Source organism: Pan paniscus, chromosome 6 (genome assembly GCF_029289425.2).
Source record: "Pan paniscus chromosome 6, NHGRI_mPanPan1-v2.0_pri, whole genome shotgun sequence".
NCBI lineage: Eukaryota > Metazoa > Chordata > Mammalia > Primates > Hominidae > Pan > Pan paniscus.
Window position 1 is genome coordinate 195,937,965 of NC_073255.2, and position 16,658 is coordinate 195,954,622.

Here is a 16,658-nt window from a genome sequence, read left to right on the forward strand (position 1 = left end):
GCTCTGAGACGCCGCCTCGCGGGGGGTGCCTCCCCCCACTGCGATGGGGGTCCTAAGAGCCAGCGGGGGAAGAGGGGCTGGCTCTGAGACCCCGCCTCGCGGGGGGTGCCTCCCCCCCCTGCGACGGGGGTCCTAAGGGCCAGCGGGGGAAGAGGGGCTGGCTCTGAGACCCCGCCTCGCGGGGGGTGCCTCCCCCCCCTGCGACGGGGGTCCTAAGGGCCAGCGGGGGAAGAGGGGCTGGCTCTGAGAGCCCGCCTCACGGGGGGTGCCTTCCCCCCCTGCGACGGGGGTCCTAAGGGCCAGTGGGGAAGAGGGGCTGGCTCTCTGTACCCGCCTCGCGGGGGGTGCCTCCCCCCCCTGTGATGGGGGTCCTTAGAGCCAGGAGCAGAAGAGGGCCTGGCTCTCTGTACCCGCCTCGCGGGGGGTGCCTCCCCCCCCGCGATGGGGGTCCGAAGAGCCAGAAGGCTTAGAGGGGCTGGCTCTGAGTCCCCGCCTCGTGGGGGGTGCCTCCTCTCCCTGCGACGGGGGTCCTAAAGGCCAGTGGGGGAAGAGGGTCTGGCTCTGAGACCACGCCTCGCTGGGGTGCCTCCCCCCACTGCGATGGGGGTCCTTAGGGCCAGTGGGGGAAGAGGGGCTGGCTCTGAGACCCCGCCTCGCTGGGGGTGCCTCCTCCCCCTGCGACGGGGGTCCTAAGAGCCAGGGGGGGAAGAGGGGCTGGCTCTCAGTCCCCACCTCGCGGGGAGTGCCTCCCCTTCCTGCGATGGGGGTCCTAAGAGCCAGGTGGGGAAGAGGGGCTGGCTTTCAGTCACCACAGCTTGGGGGGCCTTTATGTTCTGGTTTTACCCAAGAGTCAGCTGATTTGCTTCTTGTACTAGCAGGGCAGTTGCTGCCAAGGCCCTCAAACAGGGGGGCCATCCTTTAGAAACCCTGTCTAGCTGTTTAGAGAGGTAGGCCACCGGCCTCAGCCAGGGCCCCACAGTTTGGGTTTAAAGTCCAGCTGCCATCTTTTCTCTGACGCATACAGTGGAAAAGGCTTTGTGAGATCCGCTAGCCCCTGGGCTGGGGCTTTCAGAAGTTTTTCCTTTAAGTCATGAAAGACTTGCTGTTGTTGGAATCCCCATTCCAAAAGTTGCCGGTCCCCGCCCCCCTTTGTGACGTCATACAAAGGCGTGGCTAAGACTGCAAAGTTGGGCTCCGCAGTCTACAAAACCCCACAGCTCCTAGGAATTCTCTCACCAGCCTTCTGCCCTTAGGCTCCGGAAGATTGCAAATGACCTGCTTTCTTTCGGATCCCGGGCTGCTTTCGGACACCTGTCGAATAGTAAATCCCAAGTAAGCTACCTGCGGTCGTCGGCAGATCTGAGTTTTCTTCTTGGACACCTAATACCCACAGCCCTCCAGGTCAGTCCTAAGGATCTTAGAATCCTCGATGGGGGTCATAAGCCGGGGGGGAAGAGGGACTGGCTCTCAGTCCCCGCCTCACGGGGTGTGCCTCCCCCGTGTGATGGGGATCCTGAGAGTTGGGCGAGGAAGAAGGGCTGGCTCTCAGTCACCGCCTCGCGGGGGGTGCCTCCCCTCCCTGCGATGGGGGTCCTAAGAGCCAGGGGGGAAAGAGCGGCTGGCTCTCAGTCCCCGCCTCGCGGGGGGTGCCTCCCCCCCTGCGATGGGGGTCCTAAGAGAAATGGAGGGAAGAGGGGCTGGCTCTCAGTCCCCGCCACGAGGGGGTGCCTCCCCCCCTGCGATGGGGGTCCCAAGAGCCAGGGGGGGCAGAGCGGCTGGCTCTAAGTCCGCGCCTCGCCAAGGGTGCATCCCCCCACTGCGATGGGGTTCCTAAGAGCCAGGGGGGGAAGAAGGGCTGACTCTCAGTCCCCGCCTCGCGGGGCGTGCCTTGCTACCCTGCGATGGGGGTCCTAAGAGCCAGGCAGGGAAGAGGGGTTGGCTCCCAGTCCCCGCCGCGCGGGGGGTGCCTCCCCCCCACAGCGATGGGGGTCCTAAGAGCCGTGGGGGGAAGAGAGGCTGGCTCTCAGTCCCCGCCGCGCGGGGGGTGCCTCCCCCCCTCGCGATACGGATCCTAAGGGCCAGGGGGGGAACAGGGGCTGGCTCAGTCCCCGCCTCGCGGGGGGTGGCTCGCTCCGCTGAGATGGGCATCCTAAGAGCCAGGGGAGGAAGAGGGGGAGAGGATGATAATAATTTCAGCATCGCAGGCTGTGTTCACCCAGCCTGTTAAACTGTTATTAGTATCCTGAAAGGGAGAGGATGATATTACTCCCCATAACAGACAGATATGACTCCCCGTCGTAGAGCACGAGGTGTACACCCGCCCTGTGATTTTCTTCCTCATATTCAGAGACCGAGAGGTTGATGTCACTCCCAATATCGGAGGAAGTATACACCCCCGTGTGAGATGTTCCTTAATGATATTCCACGGCGGAGGGGGTGATATGACTACATACATGGCAGAAAGTGGAAACCCCCCAGGGATATTATTCCCACGATCCTGGAGGGAAGAAGATGATGTTACTTTCAATATGACAGAAGGTGGATGAAGTGGTGGACTGCCCCTCCACACCTGTGAGTATTTCTAGTTGGGTGGGACGAGAGACTGAGAAAAGAAATAAGACACAGAGACAAAGTGTAAAGATACAACAGTGGGTCCAGGGGACCGGCGCTCAGCACACCAAGGACCTGCACCGGCACCAGCCTCTGAGTTCCCTCAGTTGTTATTGATTATGATTTTCATGATTTTAGCAGAAAGGAATGTAGTAGGAGAGCAGGGTGATGATAAGGAGAGAGTCAGCAGAAGACATGTGAGCAAAAGAATCTATGTCATAATTAGGTTCAAGGGAAGGTACTATGACTGGACGTGCACGTAAGCCAGATTTGTTTCTCTGCACCCAAACATCTCAGTGGAGTAAAGAAGAACAAGGCAGTGTTACTGCAAACATGTCTCGCCTCCCGCCACAGGGCAGCTTTTCTCCTATCTCAGAGTTGAACGAATGTACAGTCGGGTTTTACACCGAGACATTCAGTTCCCAGGGGCAAGCAGGAGACAGTGGCCTTCCTCCATCTCAGCTGCAAGAGGCTTTCCTCTTTTACTAATCCACCTCAGCACAGACCCATTACGGGTGTCGGGCTGGGGGACAGTCAGGTCTTTCTCATCCCATGAGGCTATATTTCAGACTATCAGATGGGGAGAGAGCTTGGACCATACCCTGCTTTCAAGGGCAGAGGTCCCTGCGGCTTTCCACAGTGCATTGTGTCCCCGGTTTATTGAGACTAGAGAATGGCGATGACTTTTACCAAGTATACTGCTGGTAAACATTTCGTTAACAAGGCACGTCCTGCACAGCCCTACATCCCTTGAACTTTGATTTTATACAACACATGTTTTTGTGAGCTCCAGGTTGGGTCAAAGTGGCTGGGGCCAAGCGGCTAGGGCAAAGCTACAAATTAACAACATCTCAGCAAAGCAATTGTTTAAAGGACAGGTCTTTTTCAAAATGGAGTCTCTTATGTCTTTCCTTTCTACATGGACACAGTGACAGTCTGATCTCTCTTTCTTTTCCCTACAGGTGGACACGCCCCCACTGATATTCCTTCTAATTGCAACGTGGGAGAGGAGGATATGACACGCGATATCGCAGGGAGTAGAAACACCCCTGTGATACTGTTCTTCATATTCAGGGAGGAAGAGGATGATATTACTCCCAATACAGACGGGTGTACACCCTCTGTACACCGAGGGTGTACACCCGTCTGTGAAAGAGTTCTTAATCTCCAGAGGGGGAGATGATATTACTCACAATATGGTAAAGAGGCTGTGAGTCCACGGAGGATCCTCAGAGCCAGCGGGGGAAGAGGGGCTGGCTCTCAGTCCCCGCCTCGCGGGGGTGCCTCCCCCCACTGCGATGGGGGTCCTAAGAGCCAGTGGGGGAAGAGGGGCTGGCTCTGAGACCCCGCCTCGCGGGGGGTGCCTCCCCCCCCTGCGATGGGGGTCCTAAGGGCCAGTGGGGGAAGAGGGGCTGGCTCTGAGACGCCGCCTCGCGGGGGGTGCCTCCCCCCACTGCGATGGGGGTCCTAAGAGCCAGCGGGGGAAGAGGGGCTGGCTCTGAGACCCCGCCTCGCGGGGGGTGCCTCCCCCCCCTGCGACGGGGGTCCTAAGGGCCAGCGGGGGAAGAGGGGCTGGCTCTGAGACCCCGCCTCGCGGGGGGTGCCTCCCCCCCCTGCGACGGGGGTCCTAAGGGCCAGCGGGGGAAGAGGGGCTGGCTCTGAGACCCCGCCTCACGGGGGGTGCCTCCCCCCCCTGCGACGGGGGTCCTAAGGGCCAGTGGGAAAGAGGGGCTGGCTCTCTGTACCCGCCTCGCGGGGGGTGCCTCCCCCCCCTGTGATGGGGGTCCTTAGAGCCAGGAGCAGAAGAGGGCCTGGCTCTCTGTACCCGCCTCGCGGGGGGTGCCTCCCCCCCCGCGATGGGGGTCCGAAGAGCCAGAAGGCTTAGAGGGGCTGGCTCTGAGTCCCCGCCTCGTGGGGGGTGCCTCCTCTCCCTGCGACGGGGGTCCTAAAGGCCAGTGGGGGAAGAGGGTCTGGCTCTGAGACCACGCCTCGCTGGGGTGCCTCCCCCCACTGCGATGGGGGTCCTAAGGGCCAGTGGGGGAAGAGGGGCTGGCTCTGAGACCCCGCCTCGCTGGGGGTGCCTCCTCCCCCTGCGACGGGGGTCCTAAGAGCCAGGGGGGGAAGAGGGGCTGGCTCTCAGTCCCCGCCTCGCGGGGAGTGCCTCCCCTTCCTGCGATGGGGGTCCTAAGATCCAGGTGGGGAAGAGGGGCTGGCTTTCAGTCACCACAGCTTGGGGGGCCTTTATGTTCTGGTTTTACCCAAGAGTCAGCTGATTTGCTTCTTGTACTAGCAGGGCAGTTGCTGCCAAGGCCCTCAAACAGGGGGGCCATCCTTTAGAATCCCTGTCTAGCTGTTTAGAGAGGTAGGCCACCGGCCTCAGCCAGGGCCCCACAGTTTGGGTTTAAAGTCCAGCTGCCATCTTTTCTCTGACGCATACAGTGGAAAAGGCTTTGTGAGATCCGCTAGCCCCTGGGCTGGGGCTTTCAGAAGTTTTTCCTTTAAGTCATGAAAGACTTGCTGTTGTTGGAATCCCCATTCCAAAAGTTGCCGGTCCCCGCCCCCCTTTGTGACGTCATACAAAGGCGTGGCTAAGACTGCAAAGTTGGGCTCCGCAGTCTACAAAACCCCACAGCTCCTAGGAATTCTCTCACCAGCCTTCTGCCCTTAGGCTCCGGAAGATTGCAAATGACCTGCTTTCTTTCGGATCCCGGGCTGCTTTCGGACACCTGTCGAATAGTAAATCCCAAGTAAGCTACCTGCGGTCGTCGGCAGATCTGAGTTTTCTTCTTGGACACCTAATACCCACAGCCCTCCAGGTCAGTCCTAAGGATCTTAGAATCCTCGATGGGGGTCATAAGCCAGGGGGGAAGAGGGACTGGCTCTCAGTCCCCGCCTCACGGGGTGTGCCTCCCCCGTGTGATGGGGATCCTGAGAGTTGGGCGAGGAAGAAGGGCTGGCTCTCAGTCACCGCCTCGCGGGGGGTGCCTCCCCTCCCTGCGATGGGGGTCCTAAGAGCCAGGGGGGAAAGAGCGGCTGGCTCTCAGTCCCCGCCTCGCGGGGGGTGCCTCCCCCCCTGCGATGGGGGTCCTAAGAGAAATGGAGGGAAGAGGGGCTGGCTCTCAGTCCCCGCCACGAGGGGGTGCCTCCCCCCCTGCGATGGGGGTCCCAAGAGCCAGGGGGGGCAGAGCGGCTGGCTCTAAGTCCGCGCCTCGCCAAGGGTGCATCCCCCCACTGCGATGGGGTTCCTAAGAGCCAGGGGGGGAAGAAGGGCTGACTCTCAGTCCCCGCCTCGCGGGGCGTGCCTTGCTACCCTGCGATGGGGGTCCTAAGAGCCAGGCAGGGAAGAGGGGTTGGCTCCCAGTCCCCGCCGCGCGGGGGGTGCCTCCCCCCCACAGCGATGGGGGTCCTAAGAGCCGTGGGGGGAAGAGGGGCTGGCTCTCAGTCCCCGCCGCGCGGGGGGATGCCTCCCCCACTCGCGATACGGATCCTAAGGGCCAGGGGGGGAACAGGGGCTGGCTCAGTCCCCGCCTCGCGGGGGGTGGCTCGCTCCGCTGAGATGGGCATCCTAAGAGCCAGGGGAGGAAGAGGGGGAGAGGATGATAATAATTTCAGCATCGCAGGCTGTGTTCACCCAGCCTGTTAAACTGTTATTAGTATCCTGAAAGGGAGAGGATGATATTACTCCCCATAACAGACAGATATGACTCCCCATCGTAGAGCACGAGGTGTACACCCGCCCTGTGATTTTCTTCCTCATATTCAGAGACCGAGAGGTTGATGTCACTCCCAATATCGGAGGAAGTATACACCCCCGTGTGAGATGTTCCTTAATGATATTCCACGGCGGAGGGGGTGATATGACTACATACATGGCAGAAAGTGGAAACCCCCCAGGGATATTATTCCCACGATCCTGGAGGGAAGAAGATGATGTTACTTTCAATATGACAGAAGGTGGATGAAGTGGTGGACTGCCCCTCCACACCTGTGAGTATTTCTAGTTGGGTGGGACGAGAGACTGAGAAAAGAAATAAGACACAGAGACAAAGTGTAAAGATACAACAGTGGGTCCAGGGGACCGGCGCTCAGCACACCAAGGACCTGCACCGGCACCAGCCTCTGAGTTCCCTCAGTTGTTATTGATTATGATTTTCATGATTTTAGCAGAAAGGAATGTAGTAGGAGAGCAGGGTGATGATAAGGAGAGAGTCAGCAGAAGACATGTGAGCAAAAGAATCTATGTCATAATTAGGTTCAAGGGAAGGTACTATGACTGGACGTGCACGTAAGCCAGATTTGTTTCTCTGCACCCAAACATCTCAGTGGAGTAAAGAAGAACAAGGCAGTGTTACTGCAAACATGTCTCGCCTCCCGCCACAGGGCAGCTTTTCTCCTATCTCAGAGTTGAACGAATGTACAATCGGGTTTTACACCGAGACATTCAGTTCCCAGGGGCAAGCAGGAGACAGTGGCCTTCCTCCATCTCAGCTGCAAGAGGCTTTCCTCTTTTACTAATCCACCTCAGCACAGACCCATTACGGGTGTCGGGCTGGGGGACAGTCAGGTCTTTCTCATCCCATGAGGCTATATTTCAGACTATCAGATGGGGAGAGAGCTTGGACCATACCCTGCTTTCAAGGGCAGAGGTCCCTGCGGCTTTCCACAGTGCATTGTGTCCCCGGTTTATTGAGACTAGAGAATGGCGATGACTTTTACCAAGTATACTGCTGGTAAACATTTCGTTAACAAGGCACGTCCTGCACAGCCCTACATCCCTTGAACTTTGATTTTATACAACACATGTTTTTGTGAGCTCCAGGTTGGGTCAAAGTGGCTGGGGCCAAGCGGCTAGGGCAAAGCTACAAATTAACAACATCTCAGCAAAGCAATTGTTTAAAGGACAGGTCTTTTTCAAAATGGAGTCTCTTATGTCTTTCCTTTCTACATGGACACAGTGACAGTCTGATCTCTCTTTCTTTTCCCTACAGGTGGACACGCCCCCACTGATATTCCTTCTAATTGCAACGTGGGAGAGGAGGATATGACACGCGATATCGCAGGGAGTAGAAACACCCCTGTGATACTGTTCTTCATATTCAGGGAGGAAGAGGATGATATTACTCCCAATACAGACGGGTGTACACCCTCTGTACACCGAGGGTGTACACCCGTCTGTGAAAGAGTTCTTAATCTCCAGAGGGGGAGATGATATTACTCACAATATGGTAAAGAGGCTGTGAGTCCACGGAGGATCCTCAGAGCCAGCGGGGGAAGAGGGGCTGGCTCTCAGTCCCCGCCTCGCGGGGGTGCCTCCCCCCACTGCGATGGGGGTCCTAAGAGCCAGTGGGGGAAGAGGGGCTGGCTCTGAGACCCCGCCTCGCGGGGGGTGCCTCCCCCCCCTGCGATGGGGGTCCTAAGGGCCAGTGGGGGAAGAGGGGCTGGCTCTGAGACCCCGCCTCGCGGGGGGTGCCTCCCCCCCCTGCGATGGGGGTCCTAAGAGCCAGCGGGGGAAGAGGGGCTGGCTCTGAGACCCCGCCTCGCGGGGGGTGCCTCCCCCCCCTGCGACGGGGGTCCTAAGGGCCAGCGGGGGAAGAGGGGCTGGCTCTGAGACCCCGCCTCGCGGGGGGTGCCTCCCCCCCCTGCGACGGGGGTCCTAAGGGCCAGCGGGGGAAGAGGGGCTGGCTCTGAGAGCCCGCCTCACGGGGGGTGCCTTCCCCCCCTGCGACGGGGGTCCTAAGGGCCAGTGGGGAAGAGGGGCTGGCTCTCTGTACCCGCCTCGCGGGGGGTGCCTCCCCCCCCTGTGATGGGGGTCCTTAGAGCCAGGAGCAGAAGAGGGCCTGGCTCTCTGTACCCGCCTCGCGGGGGGTGCCTCCCCCCCTGCGATGGGGGTCCGAAGAGCCAGAAGGCTTAGAGGGGCTGGCTCTGAGTCCCCGCCTCGTGGGGGGTGCCTCCTCTCCCTGCGACGGGGGTCCTAAAGGCCAGTGGGGGAAGAGGGTCTGGCTCTGAGACCACGCCTCGCTGGGGTGCCTCCCCCCACTGCGATGGGGGTCCTTAGGGCCAGTGGGGGAAGAGGGGCTGGCTCTGAGACCCCGCCTCGCTGGGGGTGCCTCCTCCCCCTGCGACGGGGGTCCTAAGAGCCAGGGGGGGAAGAGGGGCTGGCTCTCAGTCCCCACCTCGCGGGGAGTGCCTCCCCTTCCTGCGATGGGGGTCCTAAGAGCCAGGTGGGGAAGAGGGGCTGGCTTTCAGTCACCACAGCTTGGGGGGCCTTTATGTTCTGGTTTTACCCAAGAGTCAGCTGATTTGCTTCTTGTACTAGCAGGGCAGTTGCTGCCAAGGCCCTCAAACAGGGGGGCCATCCTTTAGAAACCCTGTCTAGCTGTTTAGAGAGGTAGGCCACCGGCCTCAGCCAGGGCCCCACAGTTTGGGTTTAAAGTCCAGCTGCCATCTTTTCTCTGACGCATACAGTGGAAAAGGCTTTGTGAGATCCGCTAGCCCCTGGGCTGGGGCTTTCAGAAGTTTTTCCTTTAAGTCATGAAAGACTTGCTGTTGTTGGAATCCCCATTCCAAAAGTTGCCGGTCCCCGCCCCCCTTTGTGACGTCATACAAAGGCGTGGCTAAGACTGCAAAGTTGGGCTCCGCAGTCTACAAAACCCCACAGCTCCTAGGAATTCTCTCACCAGCCTTCTGCCCTTAGGCTCCGGAAGATTGCAAATGACCTGCTTTCTTTCGGATCCCGGGCTGCTTTCGGACACCTGTCGAATAGTAAATCCCAAGTAAGCTACCTGCGGTCGTCGGCAGATCTGAGTTTTCTTCTTGGACACCTAATACCCACAGCCCTCCAGGTCAGTCCTAAGGATCTTAGAATCCTCGATGGGGGTCATAAGCCGGGGGGGAAGAGGGACTGGCTCTCAGTCCCCGCCTCACGGGGTGTGCCTCCCCCGTGTGATGGGGATCCTGAGAGTTGGGCGAGGAAGAAGGGCTGGCTCTCAGTCACCGCCTCGCGGGGGGTGCCTCCCCTCCCTGCGATGGGGGTCCTAAGAGCCAGGGGGGAAAGAGCGGCTGGCTCTCAGTCCCCGCCTCGCGGGGGGTGCCTCCCCCCCTGCGATGGGGGTCCTAAGAGAAATGGAGGGAAGAGGGGCTGGCTCTCAGTCCCCGCCACGAGGGGGTGCCTCCCCCCCTGCGATGGGGGTCCCAAGAGCCAGGGGGGGCAGAGCGGCTGGCTCTAAGTCCGCGCCTCGCCAAGGGTGCATCCCCCCACTGCGATGGGGTTCCTAAGAGCCAGGGGGGGAAGAAGGGCTGACTCTCAGTCCCCGCCTCGCGGGGCGTGCCTTGCTACCCTGCGATGGGGGTCCTAAGAGCCAGGCAGGGAAGAGGGGTTGGCTCCCAGTCCCCGCCGCGCGGGGGGTGCCTCCCCCCCACAGCGATGGGGGTCCTAAGAGCCGTGGGGGGAAGAGAGGCTGGCTCTCAGTCCCCGCCGCGCGGGGGGTGCCTCCCCCCCTCGCGATACGGATCCTAAGGGCCAGGGGGGGAACAGGGGCTGGCTCAGTCCCCGCCTCGCGGGGGGTGGCTCGCTCCGCTGAGATGGGCATCCTAAGAGCCAGGGGAGGAAGAGGGGGAGAGGATGATAATAATTTCAGCATCGCAGGCTGTGTTCACCCAGCCTGTTAAACTGTTATTAGTATCCTGAAAGGGAGAGGATGATATTACTCCCCATAACAGACAGATATGACTCCCCGTCGTAGAGCACGAGGTGTACACCCGCCCTGTGATTTTCTTCCTCATATTCAGAGACCGAGAGGTTGATGTCACTCCCAATATCGGAGGAAGTATACACCCCCGTGTGAGATGTTCCTTAATGATATTCCACGGCGGAGGGGGTGATATGACTACATACATGGCAGAAAGTGGAAACCCCCCAGGGATATTATTCCCACGATCCTGGAGGGAAGAAGATGATGTTACTTTCAATATGACAGAAGGTGGATGAAGTGGTGGACTGCCCCTCCACACCTGTGAGTATTTCTAGTTGGGTGGGACGAGAGACTGAGAAAAGAAATAAGACACAGAGACAAAGTGTAAAGATACAACAGTGGGTCCAGGGGACCGGCGCTCAGCACACCAAGGACCTGCACCGGCACCAGCCTCTGAGTTCCCTCAGTTGTTATTGATTATGATTTTCATGATTTTAGCAGAAAGGAATGTAGTAGGAGAGCAGGGTGATGATAAGGAGAGAGTCAGCAGAAGACATGTGAGCAAAAGAATCTATGTCATAATTAGGTTCAAGGGAAGGTACTATGACTGGACGTGCACGTAAGCCAGATTTGTTTCTCTGCACCCAAACATCTCAGTGGAGTAAAGAAGAACAAGGCAGTGTTACTGCAAACATGTCTCGCCTCCCGCCACAGGGCAGCTTTTCTCCTATCTCAGAGTTGAACGAATGTACAATCGGGTTTTACACCGAGACATTCAGTTCCCAGGGGCAAGCAGGAGACAGTGGCCTTCCTCCATCTCAGCTGCAAGAGGCTTTCCTCTTTTACTAATCCACCTCAGCACAGACCCATTACGGGTGTCGGGCTGGGGGACAGTCAGGTCTTTCTCATCCCATGAGGCTATATTTCAGACTATCAGATGGGGAGAGAGCTTGGACCATACCCTGCTTTCAAGGGCAGAGGTCCCTGCGGCTTTCCACAGTGCATTGTGTCCCCGGTTTATTGAGACTAGAGAATGGCGATGACTTTTACCAAGTATACTGCTGGTAAACATTTCGTTAACAAGGCACGTCCTGCACAGCCCTACATCCCTTGAACTTTGATTTTATACAACACATGTTTTTGTGAGCTCCAGGTTGGGTCAAAGTGGCTGGGGCCAAGCGGCTAGGGCAAAGCTACAAATTAACAACATCTCAGCAAAGCAATTGTTTAAAGGACAGGTCTTTTTCAAAATGGAGTCTCTTATGTCTTTCCTTTCTACATGGACACAGTGACAGTCTGATCTCTCTTTCTTTTCCCTACAGGTGGACACGCCCCCACTGATATTCCTTCTAATTGCAACGTGGGAGAGGAGGATATGACACGCGATATCGCAGGGAGTAGAAACACCCCTGTGATACTGTTCTTCATATTCAGGGAGGAAGAGGATGATATTACTCCCAATACAGACGGGTGTACACCCTCTGTACACCGAGGGTGTACACCCGTCTGTGAAAGAGTTCTTAATCTCCAGAGGGGGAGATGATATTACTCACAATATGGTAAAGAGGCTGTGAGTCCACGGAGGATCCTCAGAGCCAGCGGGGGAAGAGGGGCTGGCTCTCAGTCCCCGCCTCGCGGGGGTGCCTCCCCCCACTGCGATGGGGGTCCTAAGAGCCAGTGGGGGAAGAGGGGCTGGCTCTGAGACCCCGCCTCGCGGGGGGTGCCTCCCCCCCCTGCGATGGGGGTCCTAAGGGCCAGTGGGGGAAGAGGGGCTGGCTCTGAGACCCCGCCTCGCGGGGGGTGCCTCCCCCCCCGCGATGGGGGTCCTAAGAGCCAGCGGGGGAAGAGGGGCTGGCTCTGAGACCCCGCCTCGCGGGGGGTGCCTCCCCCCCCTGCGACGGGGGTCCTAAGGGCCAGCGGGGGAAGAGGGGCTGGCTCTGAGAGCCCGCCTCACGGGGGGTGCCTCCCCCCCCTGCTACGGGGGTCCTAAGGGCCAGTGGGGAAGAGGGGCTGGCTCTCTGTACCCGCCTCGCGGGTGGTGCCTCCCCCCCCGTGTTGGGGTTCCTTAGAGCCAGCAGCAGAAGAGGGGCTGGCTCTCTGTACCCGCGTCGTGGGGGGTGCCTCCCCCCCCGCGATGGGCGTCCTAAGAGCCAGAAGGCTTAGAGGGGCTGGCTCTCAGTCCCCCCCTCGTGGAGGGTGCCTCCTCTCCCTGCGACGGGGGTCCTAAAGGCCAGTGGGGGAAGAGGGTCTGGCTCTGAGACCACGCCTCGCTGGGGTGCCTCCCCCCACTGCGATGGGGGTCCTAAGGGCCAGTGGGGGAAGAAGGACTGGCTCTGAGACCCCGCCTCGCCGGGGGTGCCTCACCCCCGTGCGATGGGTTTCCTAAGGGCCAGTGGGGGAAGAGCTGCTGTGTCTGAGACCCCGCCTCGCTGGGGTTGCCTCCCCCCCCTGCGATTGGTGTCCTAAGGGCCAGTAGGGGAAGAGGGGCTGGCTCTGAGACCCCGCCTCGCGGGGGGTGCCTCCCCCCCCCTGCGATGGGGGTCCTAAGAGCCAGTGGGGGAAGAGGGGCTGTTTCTGAGACCCCGCCTCGCTGGGGGTGCCTCCCCCCCCTGCGATGTGATTCCTAAAGGCCAGTGGGGGAAGAGGGTCTGGCTCTGAGACCCCGTCTCACGGGGGGTGCCTCCCCCCCCTGCGATGGGCGTCCTAAGAGCCAGTGGGGGAAGAGGGGCTGGCTCTGAGACCCCGCCTCCCTGGGGGTGCCTCCCCCCCTGCGATGGGGTTCCTAAGGGCCAGTGGGGGAAGAGGGGCTGTCTCTGAGACCCCGCCTCACGGGGGGTTCCTCCCCCCCCTGCGATGGGGGTCCTAAGGGCCAGTGGGGGAAGAGGGGCTGGCTCTGAGACCACGCCTCGCGAGGTACCTCCCCACCTTGCGATCGGGGTCCCAAGAGCCAGGGGGGAAGAGGGGCTGACTCTCTTTGTGGATGATTCTTTTTCCATTCTCAGGCAGTTTTCTTTTTTCTTTCTTTTTTTTTTGAGACTGAATCTTGCTCTGTTGCCCATGCTTTGCTGGATCTCGGGTGACTGCAACCACTGCCTCCGAGGTTCAAGAGATCCTCCTGCCTCAGCCTCCTGAGTAGCTGGGACTAGAGGTGTGTGTCACCACACCCAGCTAATTTTTGTATTTTTATTAGAGATGGGGTTTCACCATGTTTGCCAGGATGGTCTCTATCTCCTGACCTCGTTATCCACCCACCTCACCCTCCCAAAGTGCTGGGATTGCAGGTACCAGCCACTGGGTCCACCCTCTCAGGTGATTTTCATACCTGCATACTCTGATCACTACTCTGTTAAACAGTCAAGGAGGGTAAGTATTATCTGCAGATTTTCAGAGCTCTGTCTCTGTACAGCCCTCTCCTCCTCAATATTCTGCCCTATGAATTCTAGCCACATTGGCCTTCCCAGACTCATAGTTCTGTCCTCTCAACTCAGGAAGATCTCTGAGCTCCATCTGCATGCTTTCTTCCTGTGCTGTGGCGTGGAAAGTTTTCTAAGGTGTTTGGGAAGTCAATTGTGGGGCTAGCCTCATACGTTTCTCATTTCTTGAGGATCACTGCCTTTTGATGCTTGATTCCAGTGATTGATTCCCTTTGTTGCTTGAGGGCCATAGTTTCATATATTTTGTCCAGTATTTTTGTTGTTTTAGGTCAGAAAGTAATTTTGGTCTCTGTTACTCCATCTTGGCCAGAAGTGTAAGACCTAAGCATTTACACATCCAAATACTGCACACATAATTTTAGTTTAAGCTACTTTTTAAAAAATCTCCTTCATTTTCCATTTAGCATTGTATTTAGGGTATTACATTGGTTTTTTTGAAATTCTGTTATTGGCAGTTTCTATTGCCTATCAATCCCATTTAAAGATAGTGCATAGGGTATTCTAAAATAGCTGTTAAGCAAAGAGAAAATTGGGCCTGATAGGGTGAGAATCACAGCTCTAATACCTAGAGTGACCTTATAATGTGTTGTCCAAAGGAGTTATTTTTGACAGTGAAAGAAGGTGTTGTTAGTAGTTATATCAGGACTATGGCCTAAACCAGGACTATCCCAGGCAGCCTGGGACATATTTGTACCCCATCTCTATTTAATGCCTTTATACAATTCTTTACTTAATTCTACCAGCCTTTATTGAGCCTGCTTTCTTTGTCTAGCTGAGTGCCACGTGCTGACATCACTAAGATCAATACAGCAAACTCTGAAAGATGGACAGAGAGACAGGAGATGGTCCTTTATAATGCAGTATGATCTGTGCTGCAATAGAGGTGAGCACAAGGGCCTTACGAAGGCTCAATGAAGAGCATGCTTGACTGCAGGGGAGGGTACTTAGGTTAGAAAAGATGAGTCGAAGTATGTTCATAGGGAGCATGGGAGGAGAGGTGGTGGGAAAGGTGTTCCAGACACTGTGTGTCAAGGCCAAGAGCCAGGGGAACACAGGTGGGGCTTCTTTTTTTTTCTTCTAAGATGGAAGAGTGTTCTGATCGGCTGGAAAACAACGCACATGGGAAGCTGTACAGAAATGAGTGGGGAAAGGTAATACTTAACAGCAATAGCAGTTAATATTTAGTGCCCACTTACGACATGCTGGACACAGTTCCGGGTACTCTGAACATATTCACTCATTTAATCTTTACAACAACCCTATGAGGTAGGTACTATTATTATCCCCATTTTCAGGTGAGGAATCTGAGGCACAGAGAGAGTAAGTATGTTGCCCAGGGCCACGCACCAAGTATGTGGTAGGTCCTGGAGTTGAATGCAGAGCCCCTCCACTCTAAACTCCTGAAAGCCAGATGCTACGAGGCGTTGTTATTCCAAGTGAAGGAATGCTAAGGACAGCATCCTGCAGGTGACCAGGAAACCCTGAAGCATTCAAAGCAGGGGAATGGCTTAAAACAAGGTGGTATAAGAAAGTGCTCCCAGAGCAGCATGAAAGTCTGGTGTAGTGGAGGTCTCCGCTAGCCACAAGAGGTGGTAAGAGGCTGAGCTGAAGCAGCTGCAGCAGGGATGCAGAGGATACATTCCCCAAACCCTTATGGGCAGAGTCCTTTGGCTTCAGTGACCACGGCCAAGAGTGCAGAGGAGGAGCCCAAGAAGATGCCAGGTGTCTGGCTTATGCCCCTGTGTGAACGTGAAGCCTCTCATTGACATGCAGGTTACAGGAGGAAAAGCAGGTTTATTTGGGAAGGCTTCTAGACCATGACTTCCATTTTAGCCATGTAGTTTTTGAAGTGCTTGTACAAGTTCTAGGTGGAAATGTCCAGGAGCCAGTGGGGAACTCAAAGTAGATCTCAGGAGAGAGGCTTAGGCCAGAGGGCTTGGGGAATCATCAGCATGGGGGTGGGAGGAGAGCTGGTATTTGGATGAGATTGCGGTGGAGCAGGAACAGAGTGGGAAAAGGCGGTGATGAACCCAGGGACTCCAGTATGCGGTAGCTGGCTGTGAGATTAGGAAGCAATGAAGGAGGCCGAGAAGGATGTGGGGGAGAAGCATCAATAAGGAATAAATGAGTTGCACGTGCTCCAGAGAGGCCAAATAAAGACTGGATTTGGCTCTCGCAGGTCATACACGAAAGAATCTCGGAACCAAAAGGAAAACAGTGGTGGTTTAAAGGGTATATTCAGTTTCTAGGTCTGCTGTCACAAAATACCAGAAACTGGGTGTCTTGTTAAAACAACAGAAATTTTTTCTCTCACAGTTTTGGAAGCTAGAAGTTCAAAACGAGGTGTTGGCAGCACCATGCTCTCTCTGAAGATGCTAGGAAGAATCTGCTCCATGCCTTTCCATTCGCTTCTGGGGTTTCCTGCAAGCCCTGACATTCCTTGGCTTATGGATGCATCACCCCAGTTTCCGCCCCCATCATCACATGGCCTCCTCTCTGTGTGTGCCTCTGTGTTCCCTCTATTCTTCTTCTAAGGACACCGACACCAGTCACAGTGGATTAAGGGTCCACTCCTAACTAATTACATCTGCAACAACCCTATTTCCAAATAAAGTCACATTCTAAGATTCCTAGGGAGAACATGAATTTTTGGGGGTGTGTGGATACTGTTCAACCTGGGACATGGAGTAAATAAATGGCAAGGAAGATTACAGATGACTTTAAGCTAAAGAGGGAGATAGGGTTAAATGTAGGACTTTTTTTTTTTTTTTTTCCAGGACGGGAGAGGTTTAAACATGTTACTACATTGAATAAATGAAATAACCATGAACATGGAGTGGCTAAATATTCTGAACTAAGTGCAAGTAATTGATAGCGCAAGCTCCCAAGGGGCTGGGGCCTGGAGCGCAGATGGATGGATCCA

The 16,658-nt window shown here is 56.8% G+C and overlaps 2 long non-coding RNA genes across 2 annotated transcripts; both read left to right on the forward strand.

Annotated features, from left to right (window-relative positions):
- The first annotated feature begins 155 nt into the window (after nucleotides 1–155).
- LOC134730729 (uncharacterized) lies at nucleotides 156–3,994 on the forward strand. The gene is made up of 3 exons (XR_010112684.1): nucleotides 156–1,401; nucleotides 2,348–2,571; nucleotides 3,573–3,994. It is a non-coding gene; the product is annotated as an uncharacterized LOC134730729 (long non-coding RNA).
- A 698-nt stretch (nucleotides 3,995–4,692) lies between these two features.
- Nucleotides 4,693–16,362, forward strand: LOC129398382 (uncharacterized). Its single transcript, XR_008626123.2, has 8 exons — nucleotides 4,693–5,426; nucleotides 6,374–6,597; nucleotides 7,599–9,452; nucleotides 10,399–10,622; nucleotides 11,624–13,449; nucleotides 14,508–14,618; nucleotides 14,818–14,886; nucleotides 16,052–16,362. It is a non-coding gene; the product is annotated as an uncharacterized LOC129398382 (long non-coding RNA).
- Nucleotides 16,363–16,658: the final 296 nt, after the last annotated feature.